This window comes from Alligator mississippiensis, chromosome 14, assembly GCF_030867095.1.
Source record: "Alligator mississippiensis isolate rAllMis1 chromosome 14, rAllMis1, whole genome shotgun sequence".
NCBI lineage: Eukaryota > Metazoa > Chordata > Crocodylia > Alligatoridae > Alligator > Alligator mississippiensis.
The window spans coordinates 33163239-33180274 of NC_081837.1; the positions used below are offsets into that span (position 1 = coordinate 33163239).

General features: G+C 46.9%; 1 protein-coding gene across 2 annotated transcripts in view; it reads right to left on the reverse strand.

Moving 5' to 3' along the window:
- The window catches only part of INAVA (innate immunity activator), a 44540-nt gene extending 32573 nt beyond the window's left edge, over positions 1-11967 (reverse strand). The window contains exon 1 of one of the 2 annotated variants that reach the window (XM_006277979.4): positions 11789-11967. The gene's annotated coding sequence lies outside the window, so the exon portion shown is untranslated. Of the gene's footprint in view, positions 1-3759; positions 3929-11788 lie in introns of those variants that run through there. The other variant, XM_014609441.3, reaches the window with a different exon arrangement.
- Positions 11968-17036: the final 5069 nt, after the last annotated feature.

Genomic DNA, 17036 nt, shown 5'->3' on the forward strand with positions numbered 1-17036 from the left:
CCAGCCCACCAAAATCCTCATGCCTTGCTTTTGTACCCGAGAAACCCAGGTAAAATTTCATAAGGAAGTTTCACAATGCTTCAGCCACAATTTATTCATGAATGAAAGCAGAGTTCATTTCATCAGCTGTCTATCAGCTGTTCACCTGTGTGCTATATAGGCCAGATCCTGCTTTGATTGAGGTGCTCAGTAAAGCTGATGTGAGAACAGAAGATTAGGTGCTGCATAAAGCAGTGGGGATACCTGATGTTTCACTTCACCTGCAATTCCGAACAACAGAAGGAAAAAAAACTGGCTGGCTGATCCAAAATGAATTCTTAAAAAAAAAAAAGTCAATGAGCCAAACAAAATATTAATTTGGGTTAATCTTGATTTCCAGTTTTGGACTTTTTTTTTTCTCTAAGTGAAGGGAAAACACCAATTCAAACGGACCATTTCAATTAAAAAAGGTTGATACAAAATGTTTCTCTTTGCTGGGCATTTCTTTTTGCTTTCCCCCTTTCATCAGTAAAGTTGGTGAAATCAATAGGAATGTGCAAAAAAGTTTGTGTTTCAGAATCTCCCTTTGTCATTGAAAATGTCTGCTGCAAAACATTCATCCCAAGTCACTAATGAGGAGCAATGGCACTGTGAGTTCCTGAAGGGTTTCACTTGGCCATTCCACTTACTTGGAGCTTCAAATCATTTAGTTGGTTTCTAATTTTCTTCTGTTATAGGCTTCTGGTCATCACAGGAGTCTGAGACTCAGATGATCTAGGTTCTTAGCACTGCCACAGATATCAAATGATCTCAGTCAAGTTCTTGATCTCTCAGTGCTTCTATTTCCTCATCTGAAGACTAGAACTAATGATACTTCCACACTTCACCAGGGAGGTTGGGAAGCAAAATTCATTAATGTCTATACAGTGCTTGGTGACACACAGGTGGAGTGCACTAAGGGAGGGCAGGCTATAGGTTTGGCGTTCTTCAGGACCAAGACCACACTGATGTATCTTTGTACAGCACCCAGCATACTGATGCCCCTGATCTCAGTAGAGGCCTCTGGCTACTGTCATCGTAGAACTAATAATAACGTTTTCATCTTTCTCTCCCTATCCCCTTTCAGGGCTCTCCCTTTCCCCTCCAGAAAGTTTATTGGAAGTTGCTACTTCAGCCCTTTGGAACCTGACATTTTCCTGGAATAAACTGTGCACTGCAACCCATCATATCACTTCATCAGACATACCAACATCAGACAAGAAGCCACTGTTCCAGGTCCCCCCCTGAATGAAAAATCAAAAGAAGCAAATAGCCGGTGTCCGAGTCAACTGCTGCCTTTGTTTCCATAAGGTACTTGACAACTCAAAGACACCTCCACCATCAGCCAGTGCCTACAGTCTTCTCCAGGCCAGTTCCAGCCCAGTACCAGGCTCTTTGCTCTGCACAAACACATGCAAAGATAGGTGTCAGCCCCTTGTAGACAGACAGCACTTGCCCAGGAATGTGGCCCTAAGGGTGAACAGGAGAATTCATAAGGTCAGTGCTTACTGAATACAGAGCACCTTGAAAAATCTGGCTTGGTACAGCTACAAAACATAGCACTGCTGTGGCCCTCTGGTCGATCGTCGTCTCCCTAGCCGTTGGGCGCCACATGGAGTTGGGGTCTAACAGCCTGACCACGAATGAATGGTGACCATAAAGCCTCAGGATCATGGGTCCTCTTATACTGGGCTACCCATGAGAATGGGTGCCAAATGTTCTCCTGCAAATGCTGCAGCCCCCAAGCTCCAGTACCCATGGAGATGGGTTGTGATCTACCTCTACTCCTGCCTATGCATAACCTACCCCCTACCACGGACTACCATCAATAAAAGGTTAATCAGGAGGGATTCACGGGATACTAAAACTCTCCTTCCTCATTACTCACATTGAAAGAGCTACACCAGGTGTGGCTCATCAGCTGCAGCAGCCCAAGTGACATATAGCCGATTGTACATTCATATCCTGTTAGAAAGGGGGAGCAGAGCAGAGGCAAGTGGGGATGAGACAGGATGCTTTTCAGACATCTATTCAAATGACAGTGAGGGCACCAAAAGGATCCTGGTCATGAGAACAGACAAAGTACAGTCGACTTTCCCGTCCGGGCAGGATGCCTAATGACCCCTCTGCATGTGCACCTCCTCAGCACCCCAGCAATGGGGTCATAGACACAGCTTGCGAGGAAACCCAGGTGGAACAACAAAGGGACACCTCCACTCACACAGTGGGACTCTGAAGTGCCTTCCGTTAAATAAGAGACAAGACCTCATGAAAGCGAGCCAGGATATCAGTAACATTAATAACATCCCTTGTACTATTCTATAGTAAATACACCCCTTTCACTCTTACATTAACATTTCCCATCCATAGATCTCCAAGCATGCTACTGAGGAAGTCCATATTATTATCCCCATTTCACAGATGGGGAAACTGATGTACAAAGTGAAAAAGATTTGCCCAAGGTCAGCCAGCATGCCAGTGGTAGAGCTGGGATTAAGAGCCCAGTCCTCCCAACACTTAGTTCAGGGCTTTATTTCCTAGTCCACATGAAATGACAAGACCAGGGCCTATGGCTCCTAAACCTCTGAGGCCTCCCAGAATGCATCAGGAGCACTGCTCATGATAGGACTGGCACTGCATCCTTCATTCTATTCCTACCTCCTCCTGTAATATCTGAATCCATGAGCACTTTGGTAGCTTCCCTGCCGGCACTGCCCTCTTGGTAGTTATCGGTCCACCCTCATTGTTCACTATCTACTAGACACACATCGTTCAGAGGGGTCCACCATTTCTCTACTCAAAGTTCACTGCCCCACTCTCCCTCCTCTCAGCACTGGTACCTCTGCCGCCGAACTCAGAACTAACCTCAATTGTCACAGACAAACCCAGAGACAGGTCTGCATCAGGGCAAACTTTTGTTGTAAGGATTTTGATTGGCAGAAACAAAACCAAAAATAAAAATCATCACAGAATTCAGCTCAGATTCAGCTCTAGATCCTTTTTATTCACATACAGCTGGAGAATTGGCTATGGGCAGTGAAGGTCTTCCAGGAAAGGACAATAGGTGGTATCATCTCCCATGGTGATGCATTAATGATACTCAACTAGTACCATACAGTTCTATTCATATGTGGCTTATGATGGATCTGGCCAGAGAATTCAGTACATTTGAGCATTACTCAAATGCTGCTTATCATAAATAAACAGGGAGATGTGCCCCAGGTAGTCACTAAGAGTGCAATGCTGCTCTGTGTCAGGAAAAAAAGTGTAACCATCTCCTTTCCCATTACAACTGCTCTGCCGCTTCCAAGAACTGTTCATTTTGACCTTCCCAAAAACATGTGCATATGCAAGGGATGGTTCAGAACAACATTCCTTACATATGAAAAGTTTCTGGGAAACAAGGAGGCTGCATTTTGCCTCTTCCCTTCACTCTCTCCTCCACCTTACCTCAGCCCCAGCTGAACACAGGGGGACATTTCAATGCTCAGCAGGAAGAAATGTATCAAAAAAACCACGGTTCAATATCAAGAGATGGGCCTGGAAGAGTTACAGGGCTTAGTAAAATGTGTGTATTAAAGTTCTGTTTCCCTTCCCATTCATTTCCTTTCTCTTGTCCTCCTCCTGGCTGCCCTACACCCTGCCAGATAAGGTGTGTCTCAAGCAAGCAAGCAGGATGCAGCACCTTAACCTCCTAACCCACTTTCTCTCTGCTGAGAAGCAGAGAGACCGCCGTCTTACCTGGGTTTCCCGATCCAGTGAGGCTCTGGCAGCAGGCAGTGATTTTGGTTCGTAAATCCAATTTGCGGCAGGAGGTTGTTTTGTGCTGATCACTCCCTCGCTTCTCTACTCGGTCAACCCTTTCCTTCTCCCAGACTCTCCCCTCACTCTTTCTGGCTATGTCAGGAAAACGTATTACTTGTTTCGACTTGAATCAGAGGGGAGGGGCAGGTGAAAAACACCTTCCCACCCACCAGGACTGACGCAGCCAAAGCCTTACAGGAGCAAGAGCCAAAGCACAAGCCTGATACCAGGCAAAGGGTGGGGGGGCAGGGAGAGAGAGAGAAGTTCTCTGACATATGTAGCAGGAAACCTACCACATGCTCGACACGTCCCAGGTGCAGCAGCCCGGCTGATCCAGATGTACAACTGCCATGTTATCCTAGGGCTGAGAACAGCACATCACCCCGAGGCCAGCACCCCCAACTGGGCCCAAATTCTGCATTTGTAACACTTACAAGTTACACTATAAGCAATATCACTAGTGTCGTACCCCGCAAAATAAGAGGGTGTGAGGCTTTCAGACACACATGCTGCCCTTGAGATTGTGCAAGCGATGGCAAGAGTAACCTGATCCCCGTGCTGCATTGCATAAGGTGATCCCTGGGGAGGTGAGGGGGCAGAAAGGAATGAATCCCGGCTACCTCTCTTAAAGATACACCACTGTATAACTCCTGGGTGGGGGCCAACCTCTTTGCCAGGTGGGCCACGAATTAGCCCCATACCCTTCCTGAGTACCACTCTGATCCCTTTCTCCTTCTGCTCTGCTTGCTGCTTCCTGCCTTGTGCTCTCTGCCCAATCTGCTGCTCTGCTTGCTGCTCCCAGCCCTATCTGCCACTGCTGCCTGCCTCCTTCCCAATCTGCCACATACCACACACACAGGCTGCCCACACCACCGGTGGCATCCATGCGGCAAGTTGGCCACCTCTGCTTTAACTGGCTGGAGAAGATGCTGGCTGCTGCTGAAGCAACAAGTATCGACCGCCGTTGCAAAAGGAATATCAGACTGGAAGGATCAATGGTCTGAACCAGTCTAGGAAGCATTACAAGCGCTTCCCCTCTTACTTACCTAGTGCAAATCAGGAGCGAGTCTAGCAGGCAGCCTTCCTCTCTCATTCATCACAGTGACACTGAAGTGGCTCCGCTGATTCTGTTCTCATCTTAGTGTAAATCCAGGTAACACTACCAAGCCCAATTCCCCTGTCCCTTATCTTTTGCAAATCTCAGGGTGAGGACAAGTGTAATGTTTGAAACATTTCAAACTATAAAGGGGCTTGAATTGTTTAGAAAAACAGAGTTGCCGTGCTGGGAAAACACACACACCCTGCTGCATCTCCTGGCTGAAGCGCTTTGAAATCACTGCAGCTGCATGCAGCACAAGTCCTCAGACCGGGGCTGTGACAGGGAACTATGATGACCTGTGGTGCTCCTTCCACCACTTGGGTGTCCACACGCAACACTCAGCCAGTTTACTGTTGCTTGGTTCAACAGAACATTTTTCCCGGGTAGAGTTTTGAACCTTTAAACTGGTTTAATGGTCTGGTACGTCTGTCCTCTTCAGGTTTAAACTGCATTTAAACGAGTCACGTGTGTCTATACCCTAAATGAGGGGAGTCCAACTTCTAAGTGGCCAAGGGCTGCATGCACACATCATGCAGGCACCCCCTGCTGAACCGCATTCATGGATGCCCTGGCTTCACCCTCAGCGCCCCAACTACAGGCTCCCCTGACAGTATGGGGGCAGAAAGTAGAAGCCAGGAGAGGGAGAGGGAGACCAGGGACTTCAAATTAATCTCTTGTGGGTTATGTGGAACACACGAGGCCACCAGGTGGACAGCCCTGCTCTAGATGACCCCGTGAAGTCCCTTCCAGTCCTATGTTCTTGTGATGCGAGGTTCAATAACCATTGTATAGGGTATTGTTTTGTTAGATCTTGCAACCTTGCAAGCCTCCACAGGCACCAGGTTTCCTTTCAGTTTTGGTACCTGCTCAGAATAAAGGCACTAACCCAGATGGCTGTGTTGTGCTGTCTTCACTGGGTTAGTCTCACCCCTTCCAGTGTGCAATCACAAAGATATAGTGTGATTCTATGTATAATCTCCCCAGGAGGGAGGGCTAAAACCTGGGTCTCCCGCTTCCTGAATGCAAGGCCAACTATTTAGCTATTGGGGCTAAAACGCTGGAATGTTGTTGGCCTCCTCCCTCGCCAGCTAATACCCCCTAGGGATGGGTTTTTTGCCAGGTAAAATTTGGACTTACACAATTTCCGAGCGTTCATCTGAGACTGAATTTTCCAAAGTGCTGTGACCAAATCTGCAGAGCTCTCCTGGGAATCTAGCCCCGAGTCTGGTGTGTTATGGTAGGTCTTTCATGGACAAGAAGCTAGGTACAGTGACACATCACACCGACACATTTGGTGAGAAACAAGCTCACAGGTCTTCGTTATTATGCATTCAGACACTCGACATAGTCAGTGCACATATTGAAAGGAGATTTCCTCCCCAAGGGGCTGTCAAATTACGTGAGGTTTGGGCCGTGCAGGCATGTCATATATGGCGCCCAGGCTAGAGATGCAGCACACAGGTTTGGCAGAGAGAGCAAATGAAAACATATGACTGTTTTTTTGTTTGCTGACAATCAGGCGGAGGCTGCTGATCTCCGAGATAGCAAAACCCAGGGAGAGGAGACTCGGCTAAACACTGCTGTTGTCAGCCCTAATCTTCCCTGTGCCATAAACAGCATGTTGCGTACAGTGCTAGGGCTGGGCGGCTGTTGCTTTTACAGCCTCCTAGGCCTGTTTGGCTCATGATGAGTCAGTAAAGCCTAACCCGATTGTCAGGGAAGGGCTGTGCTCTCTGCCCCACCATAGCACGGAAACAAACAGAAGTCACGGGGTGAAGACAGGGTGGCACCTGTCCCCAACCTATCCCTTTCAGGTAAGACATAGTTCAAACCAGCTCAGTGGTGGGTTCCCTATTGCCTATACTCAAGAGCTGCCTGATCACAGTAAGAAATATTGTTGGATGGAGACAATCCTTCAGCAGAGACGGGATCTTTGGTCATATAAATACGGCTTTTTATTTGAGAAGGTATATGCTAATAGTACAGCCAAAGGTCAGAGCAGAGCCCTGGGAGCCAGGGTTCCTCCTCTTGACACCAATAAACTTGGTGACCTCAGGCAGGTGGGGTATAATGTAGACCGCCTCTTTATGATGCACCCTGGATAACACTAAATAGTCTACACCTCAATGACGCAGAACTGCCCTTTGGACCCCATGGCTAATGACGGCAAAGACAAATGAACGTCAACAGATCGTCGCACAGCTTTCAGACCCGTAACGTCAGGACCTCACTGTGCATCTGCCAACTCCATATTGAGGGGACTCCTGAAGCAATCAGCTGGCTGCAAAATCTGGACATATAATTGTGAATGTGTTTTTCCTTGCTTTGTGATCCTTATTGTATCATCATACGCCAACGGCCCCCCCAAGCAGGTCATAGCCTTTTCCAAGTCCATTTCCAAGCCTGTAAAATAGGGACACTAATACTGATCTAGATGAATGAAGTGCTTTGAGATATTCTGATGACAAATAGACTGCTGATGTGCGGCAGAAATGTCCTCGGACAAAAGATTAAGCTGCCACACCCAACCCACCCTTTGTCAGCAAACAAATGCTCCAGTACCTTAACAGTCCCTGAACAGTTCAACTGTACCAGTTTCCTCAGTGTGAATGCAGTTTTCTCAAGCTTATACTGATCCAATTTACTCCCATGTAGCCCTCCCCATTTATACTCTGTACTGGATAAGGATTTGCAGTGGAAAATCTACGGCTGCCCCAGTATCTCTGCTCCTTAGCCAGACCATCCCTGCCAGCTCCCCTTCCTCTGTCAGAGGTGTAGCAGAGTGCCCAGCCCCTGGGCAACAGGGGATGGATCAAAGCAGGGCTCTTGCCCAAGAGAAGGACTTCAATGGCAGAGTCTTGTCCAGCTGAAGGATGAAGATATGAAAGAAGTCACTTGCTGGACCCAAGAACTGAGTGCCAGCATCCACATGTATTTATTTATTTGATCTGCATCCTGTCCTATCCAAAAGGCCCAGAGCAGCTGACAATATAAACACACAAATAACCTTTGGATAGGATTCCCTTAAGAGCATCCTGAAACTTGAGAACTCAAACTCCCCTCCTCCCTCCCCAACCACCTCTTCCCTGCCCAAACCCCTTTACAAGCAAAACAACCTTCCAGCCAATCTAAACCATGCCTCCCAACCACCATTTATAGCCAAATACAAGAAATTTCTTCCTACTTCCCCCACCCAATGCCCTCCCACCTTCCCCCAATGTCCCTTCCAAGCCTATGCCCCCTTTCCTATAGGTCTGTGCCTGTCAACCCCCAAAAAACACCCTCAGACCACACATAAGCATCCCAAGTTTCAACATTAGCACACGCCGTACCCTGAGAAATTTCCCATGCACACCAAACGCACCCACTATCCCTGAGTAATCTCCCCATCTGAACACTACTACATTGTGGGTTTACGGGCATAGTGGTGAGAGCCAGGGTGTTGGGGGAGCACACTGTAGGCATGTTATTAGGGTGAGGGTTAAGTTGTCTGTAGCAATCACTTCGTGGGTATGTTGGCAGGTGGTAAGGATTGAAGTGTATGTTTGAGTAACTCTCTGGATACACCAGTGCAGGATTAAGGGTCAGGAGTATAGGTGAGGTCAATTCTTAACTGTGTTCAGAGAAGGCTGAAAATGAAGGTTTAATGGGAAACATACCGGGTCATCTTGGTAGAATCAGATGAGAACCATTAAGCTCCAGTGGAAATGAAAGCTGGTCCTGTGGCTGAGATATGAGGATGGGATTCAGGAGAGCACCCCATGCCCTGTCTTCAGCCACAGCTAATCCTTGAGGCTTCAAAGAATGCTAAACACAAAACGAGCAAGCAGAATACATCTTGCCAACTGTGCAACAGGGGGAAAAAGTCCAAATGACTGCAGGTAACCAGCTGAAGCCCTCAAGCATGAGAATTGATTATTAGAGTCATTGTCTTAATTCAGACAAAGCACATTAACAACCCTTCTGTTCTCTCTGTAGCCTATGGAAGAAAAGGACAAACACAGGAACAGAGATTCACATCCACCGGGGCCAGAAGGGACCAGCCTGATCCCCCGGCATCCAAACACACACAGGTCACAGATTTTTTTCCCAGAATTTGGATCAAAGCTTGTCTTTTAGAAAGACACCTAATCTCATTTTAAGACTCTAAGCAATGATGAGTCCACCACTTCCCCTAGAAAGCAGTTGCAATGTTTAAACACCCTCACTGCTAGGAAAGTGCATCTTATTTCAAAGTTGGGTTTGCCCAAGTTCAGCTTCCAGTCACTGGATCAGGTTACCCTTTGCAAAGCCCCCAGTATCAGATAACTTCCACTACACACAGTGATCAAGTAAGTCATCTCTCAATCTTTTGTCTGGTAAGATGCATCAAGTGAGTGCCTTAAAGCTCATATCACAGGGCTTGCATTCCAGCCTCTGAATCATTTTTGCCCTTTCCCTTTGAAATCTTTCCAGTAATTCCACATCCTTCTCCAAATGTGGATACCAGCACTGGACGCACTGCATGAGTCATTGCCTCGCCATTGCTGTGTCCAGAGGCAAGATCACTTTTCTGTGTCTATTTGATATTCTCCGTTTATGCATCCAGTGATTGCATTAACCATTTTAATTGCAGCATGGGCTGAGAACTCACATGCAGGCAATTATCTACTATGATTCCTAAGTCCTTCTCTGTGCCATTACTTTCTAAGACAGAGCCACCCAACCTGTAGGTCACATCTGTCCGACTGGTAGCCTGTGGATCACATCCAGCCCATGAGTGGCTAACTCATGGCTCCCAGTCCAGGTGCTTCTCCCTTCATTTCTTCTACTGCTGCTGCCAGGGTCCCTGGGCTCCCCCTCCCTTCTCCAGCTTCCATTTCCTGCCTCCACCCCAGGAGGAGGAACAGAGCAGTGCTAGCCCGAGGGGCTCAGGGAACCTGCAGCTCAGGAGGTGCCTTTGCACTGCTCTGTTTGGAACCAGTGGCTCAGGCTAACGCTAGGCTCATCTCATTAAGCCACACATCCTCAAGCACGTGCTCTTGTTTCTGGGGTCCAGCTGCAAAAGAAGGTCTAGACAGTGACTTTCCTGTGGTGTGGTAATTAGAGCACTGTGCTGGGAAGTCAGAGATGATGAAACCTCCTTTGGATGAGTAGGTCTAGAACCCAGGTGAGTGCCTCCAGCAGTGGGCTAAAGCATGGGGCCCCCCTCCCTCCAGCACCTAACACCGGTTGTTTTACCCAGCAAAAGTTTGGGAACTTACACTCATTCATGAGCGACTGCATAGATCCACCTACCTGCCTAGCCAGCATATAGCTTACTGAGCATGCTTAATAGCCACGTGCATGTGGAGTAGTTATAAATTGTGTGCAAATGTCCAAAATGGCATTTACAAATGTGGGTAAGTACCATTGGGATATGTAAAGTGAAATAGGATTTTGCCCTTAATTTCTCTTTGACCCTATTTTCCACCTGTTGTACACGGCTAGTGATATTTCCTTTCTCCACCCCCACTCTTGTCTTCTTGGAGCTTGAGCTCTTTGTGTTAGGGACTGTCTATTGTTGTGTGGATGTTTAGTGCCTAGTGCAGTGAGGCCTTGATCTCAGTTTTAATACCTAGATCTCTGGCTATAGCTTCAGTCCTCTTCACTCCCAAAATTTCAGAGTCCCAACACAGATTCCAAAATTCACACTTGGACTTTTTTTTGTCCACTCACTGACTCAGATTTGGGTCTCAGTCACATTGGTGTGGATTCAGAGTTGCTACTGAAAACCATAGAGTTTACTCCCTATTGACTTCAATGGGAATGACCAGAATGTACCTTCCTGGAATTTGAAACTCAAATCAAAATATTGCAGGCCTGGCCCATCCTTATGATTAGTAATTCTTTGCTTGTAAGAACAGGGAGGGACTAATTTTGTGTTGCTTTCTTGTTCCGGGCCTATTACAATAAGGTCTCCATCCTGTTCAGCGCTTTCAAATGCTACTGCAGTCACGATCCTCCACAGGAGTAAATTTGCATAGCTCCACTAACACCAGCCACAACAAATTGATTTACACCAGCTTGGGTCCTGGCCCTGGGATTCTTAAAACATGTGATTCTTGTTTTGTGGGTTAACATGTAACAAAGAAGTTATACAAGTCCATTGAGAAGAAATAACCAGGTTCAGAGCCTTTCCGATTCTCAGGCAGAGACAGCTGAGTAATGCTTCACTTCATTCCTGCACTGAATTAAAAAGCCAGAGCTGAAAGACTGAAATTAGACTGGCACCATTCATAACTCCTCCAATCCTTGCTCTCTTACAATGTGAGCAAAGGACAAGCACGTTGGCTTGAACTAATAATTTCCCAGGAGTCCCGTGCGCCAGCACAGAACAAACTATTCACCTTATGTAAGTGATCTTACAGGAATAAAATTAAAAAATCCTCTTTCTGATTGGATGTCTTCTTGCAAGTAGCCAATATAAAATTTCCAGCCATCTGGCCTGAATTCATAAAGTGTAAATTGGAGTAGCCCCATTCAAACTAGTGAACTTTGATTCATTTCCACCAGCTGAGAATCTGGCCCATTGTCTTTGTCTCATCTGCCTCTCCCTCCTTTTTTCAGCCCTGGTGCTAGATGAACACAATTTCAAAATTATATTTTACAAAGCAACAAACATTTCCACAAATCTGAGGAGGGAAACCATCAGGAGAAAACTACTACCTAAAACCAACAAACAAACAACTGTTTTTGGCGACTGCAAATTTCTGCTGAGTGCAACATGTTCAAACAGCAACATCTTTAATTATAGGGGATCACCCTGCACACATGTCTCCTGTTCAAATTGCTAGGATACTTTTAGGCAGATCAGATTTCACAGAGTTCAAGTTTGTTTTCACTTACCTGCTAAAAAGCAACTAGTCCTGTAGCTGTTTCCTTCCTTTTTTTTTTTTTAATCACTCCCAAGGAATTTCATTTACACTGCTTCCATCACCCAGACTGCTGCTTTTGCAAAGCTCCCCCCCTTATTTAATTTAACTAGGCATTAGCTACATCCCAAAGGTTGAAGATCTAAAGACATCTGTCCCTGGGGCATACCAATCCCTTAGGAAAAGAGGGGGAGATGCTGGTTAGTATGCTTTAAAACTTGTTCAAGCCTCACTAAAGTAGCCCTGAGAAGGAGGAGGCATGCCAGGGTGGAGTATCATGCCTTGGATTTTTGTTGTTACTCTGAACACTGTATTGTTTTTTTAGCAGAGAAGAGAATAATGATCCTGCTCCTGGTCCCCATTTCCTGCTCAGATCCCACCAGCCCTAGTCTTAGGAAAGGGTAATTCACTGAGTCTTGGAAGTACTTCTTCCAAGCAGCACAATGCCTCCCCTGTGGTTGCTTTTCTTCTGAGAGACCCAGGGTGAAAGTCTGGAAAGAAAGGAATCAGAGAGTTTTTTTCAGATCAGCCCACAAGGAAAGTGTGCGAGGCAGCTGGCTATTAATGTTCTATTAGTGATGGATTAGCTGGAATCTGCCAGCTAGTCAGCGCACACAATGGCAAATTAATGAGTTATTTGGAAAGCCAGCTTAACTGTGTGCTACTTAGTAACTGAGAAAATTCAATACACAGGGAGCTGGGTTAAAACCCGAACTTAACAGAAACACGAGTGGAAGGGGCTGCCTCTGTCACTGCATCTAGTCCCCTGTATTTCTAAATTACCACTTTGAGAGGTGGTGCAAACACCTACTCTGGACACCTTTATGAAACATTTGGACTTTTATCTTGCTGAGATGTTTTCCCCTAGTTGACTTCCTGCTTCTTGGGCAGGGGGCTGGACCCGATAATCTTACAAGGTCCCTTCCAGCCCTAATGTCTATGAAGACTCTCCTATGAAAGGGACTCTGCTCCCTACACCGCAGAGGACAGCAAACCCCCAGTGCCTGGGCCAGTCGGTCTGGGAGCAAAAACCCTTCCTACCCCAGTGCCGGGAATCAGTGTGATTCTGAGGATGTGGACACACATTGCAATCGAATCCTTCCGGGGGGAATTCATTCACAATGGTGTGAACTGTTGTGGCTTGCACACCAGGGTGGGAGTGAGCACCCAGCCCAGCATGCCTTGCAGTGGACAAATGCTTTGGGAGTCCCAGGTGTGGCTGAGGGCCTTATCCCTTTCCTGCTTTCATTTGCTTCCTGAATGTAAGCTTAGTAATCTTTTATAGTATACCCCCCCACCATCTAGCATAAAACTTTCCATCACACACCTTAAACCACATTAAGAAACCACGTACCTGTTACAATAAACGCATCCACTCCTCAGCATCCCCGCGCAGCCACCCACTGGCCTTCCCTAACCCAATTGCTGTCCTTTAGTTTAGTCGAAGCCCAGATTTGGGGTTTACATTCTCAGTTCATTCCCTAGCCTTGTCACTTGTCAAAGCTCAATAAACTTCAATAGCCTGTAGGCTGCAGTCATTTGCAATGTGCTCACCTGACTTGGAGACAGGAGGGGAGGGCTTGGACTCTCGCTTTTTGGTTGTGGGGAGGGGGGGCAGGTACTGCCTGGGACCGGGCAGGTGGGAGGCATGAGGTTGGGCTGAAGTCAAGTAGGGAATCAGGGCAGAGCTGGCTGTTGGAAAAACAACTTTTATTGAGCAAAGAATATGCAAGGGAGCTCATTGATTAAAAAAAATAATTGCCAGCAAAAGGGGGCAGTAGGACTCTGGCTACATACTTTATTTAGTTTATTAGTATATCTTAGTAGGAAGTTACAGAGTTGAAGAGGTGGAAAGAGATCCAGAAGACCCAGGGAAGGGTAGTTGCATAGTACTGGGTGGGTGGGTACGTGGAGGATGCAACTAAGTTATGCAGAGAGAACGTAGCCTACTTAGGTAGGGGATGAGTTAGGGTGAGGGATAAGGGAGGTAAAAGCATGATGCTTACCGAGGGAATAAGATACAAAGGCCCTGTGCAAGGAAGCTGCATTATTGTAGAGTTGTGGGCTCTGAGGGATACATATGCAGGTACAAACAACAGCACGTGGAGTATAATTGCAGAGGTGATGGACAGTCCAGGTGGGAAGCAGTTTTAGCTCATGATCTGTTGGTGGGGGGAGGAAGGGGGGGAAAAAAAAATCAGACTGCTTCCTCCAAGTTGCTTCCAGCCAGTAGTTTGCTGGTGTCCACATACTGGCACTCACTCGCAATGCACTCCATGTTGATGTCCCTGGAACATCTGATGGTGTCAGACACCATGAGCTGTCTCATCAGCTTGGCACACAAGATGCTTTTGTTGCCGGGGGTCCCATGCTCCAAGCACCCCAACAATCAGTGCCTGCACCATCACTTTGCAGCCCCGTACTCACAGCACCTGCCAGCAGCTTGTACTGTCAAATTCCACTTGCAGGCTTCGACAAAGGCTTGCTGCTGGTTCTCCAATGGGATAGCAACATCAGCCATCACGATGCATTTGTTCTCCTCCTCAGCTGCAAGGATGTCTGGGCAACAGCTGGCTCTCAGCCCAGGATGGTGCAGTTGATGGGACTACACTTGATCTTAGCCAAAAGGCTGAGAAGCGATACCAGAGCAGTCGGTTGCAGTAGTGTGTGGGAGAGGCGAGAAGTGATGCAGTTTGGGATTCCTGGAAGACTGGCCAGGTTAGTGTCATAGAAAGGTGAGTCCACACACAACCACTGAATCAGTTCACAGTGCACCAGTTCAAAATAGTACTTGATTTTCCAGGCACCCTTTTGAACTGCTCCAGGTAGATTTAAACACAACACAGTTTAATGCATGTCTTTTCTATCTGTTCACTTCTGTTTTAATTGTCATGCATGTCCCCAACTAGCATCTAGTAAAAGCCAGTCAAAGCTCTGGAGTTACCATGTTTTTCTCACTGCAGAGCTCAACCTGGGGACCTCAGTTACATACTTCCACATCACACACCCCGATTTGTGTGCCCGAACTCGCCATCTTGTTCCACAAGCTGATCCAGTTCTGCAAATTTGATGAGGATGCTTCAAGCCCCAGTGCTAAGGTCACTTACAAACATTTAAATGGGATGGATGGAATTCTGTTTGTCACTGTGCACCTACATGGCCATTTCCTAGCTGCATTTTTTTGGCCTGTTACTGCGTATAACAGACATGCATGCATCAATGTGTAGACTGAGTAGGCCATGTACACACACTAGGTATGTTATCATGCAATGAAGTTTGGGAAAGGAGAAAACCCATTCCAAGTTTTAGCCCCAAGAGCTGAACAGCTAAAGCACTTACCTAGGACGCCAAAGACCTGGGTTTCTGGTCCCCATCACCTAACAAGTCAAGTCACAGTGATGCAAGTTAAAATTCAGTCACCAAAGAAGGGTTTTAAGCCTATATCACCAATTTCTCCACATAGTGCTTTAACCACCACACCATAGATTAGGTCTTTTCCACTCTTCTCTCCAGCACACCTTTTGAGGATGAGCCACCACCCCTTGCACATAATAGCCATCAACTGGAATGGTTGGGGAGCTGTGCAGGGGCTCCACATCCTCCTCTGTAGGCTGCCCCACAGAGGCCTGGGGCTCTGTATGATGTGTATGTGGTCTGGCATGTCACAGACACAACCTGGATGCATGGGATTGGAGCAAGATGCTACGAGCGTCACAAACTAGGACTCCAGAAACCGAGAATCAAAGCAGAGGACATGGGCTAGGATTCAGGCAGGAATGAGGCAGGGGATTCAGGCTGGGCAAGGACTCAGGCGGGAGTCAAGCCGAGAAAACAGGTAGCCAAGGATCATGCAACAGATGAGGGCACTCGGGCAGCCTGCAGCCAGTCCCATCCAGACTATAAGGGCAGCTTGGGCTTGTCTGGGCAGCAAGTAGAAAGAAAGACATGGTGCTAAGAGCACTGTGATGGGAAGGGGGAGAGGGGTTAGGGTGTGGGGGCAGGCAGGGGAGTCAGAGAAATGCATCTCAAGCCCTCAGGGCAAGGAGCAGCATAGATCCTGAGCATTCTGCTTCCTGGGGAAGTGTCCTAACCACTCAGTTCTTGAAGTCAAAACAGGTGATGATCCCCATCTTTTTTCCTCACCTGGACTTATTCTCAGGTACAGTGCCTAGCCTACTGCACACGCATGCATCCATAGCGCAGGGCTGATAGAATTACTACCTATGCACAAGTGCTGAAAATAGCAGTTATGTTGTTAGACGCTCACCCTTTAGGCACACCAAGGGCAATAGGGCCTACTGAGCAGGCTCCCAAGGCTAATCCCTAGAGGAACATCACTAGTAACTGCCCTCTAGTCAGACAACTCCTCCTTTAATATACCTTGCTTTAGTCTAGCTCATGGATTTGTAGCGCTGATTCTCAGCCCTTCCAGTTTGGAAAGTGATTTTCCATGAGGCACAATATCAAAAGCTTTTTCACTGCAGTCAGCTGGACTTAGCATATAAGCCCAGGTCCTTAAGTAGGGTTCTGGGTACTTGATGCCTCATCTTGCAGCAGTTCAGCTTTGGTGTAGCACAGTCTTGCTCCAACCCTGGACTTCAGTACCTCATCTTCTGCCTCATCCGCTGTATTTCTTGATTCCCTTTATCCAGCTAAGTTAGTTCACTGCATTATCCTTAACGAAGCCTATTATCTAATAATATAATATAATATTATGTCCAACTAGCATCATTATTCTAAATCTATGTTACATTTTATCCCATTTTCTACTCCCTGCCATATCTTTAACTATAATTTCACAAGCATTTAGTCTGAGTTCTCCCCCCACCCTTCCCCACCTTTAAGTGGGGCCTACATTTGCTATTTTTCAGTCATAGGGCACTATCCCTGCATCTACAGATTCTGAGTTTCCATGCTAGATAAGCCAGTCTTTTGTATATAGTTTTTTCCCCCCCAGTGTTTTAGGAGAAGAATAACCCAGACCCCCTGAAGCATAGAATTCAGCTCCACCTTTTTAGGTAAGCAACTTAGCCATTCAGTCTTTGCTGCCAAGTTATGGGAGGACCAGTAGGTCTTTTTTCCCCTTCCAGGACTTAGTCAGGTACACACACAGCCAGTGCATCATCTGCATTTTCAATGTACACGCACAGCCGGTACATCATCTTCTGCATATTCAGTGTGCACACACAGCCAGTACATCATCTTCTGCATATTCGGTGTAC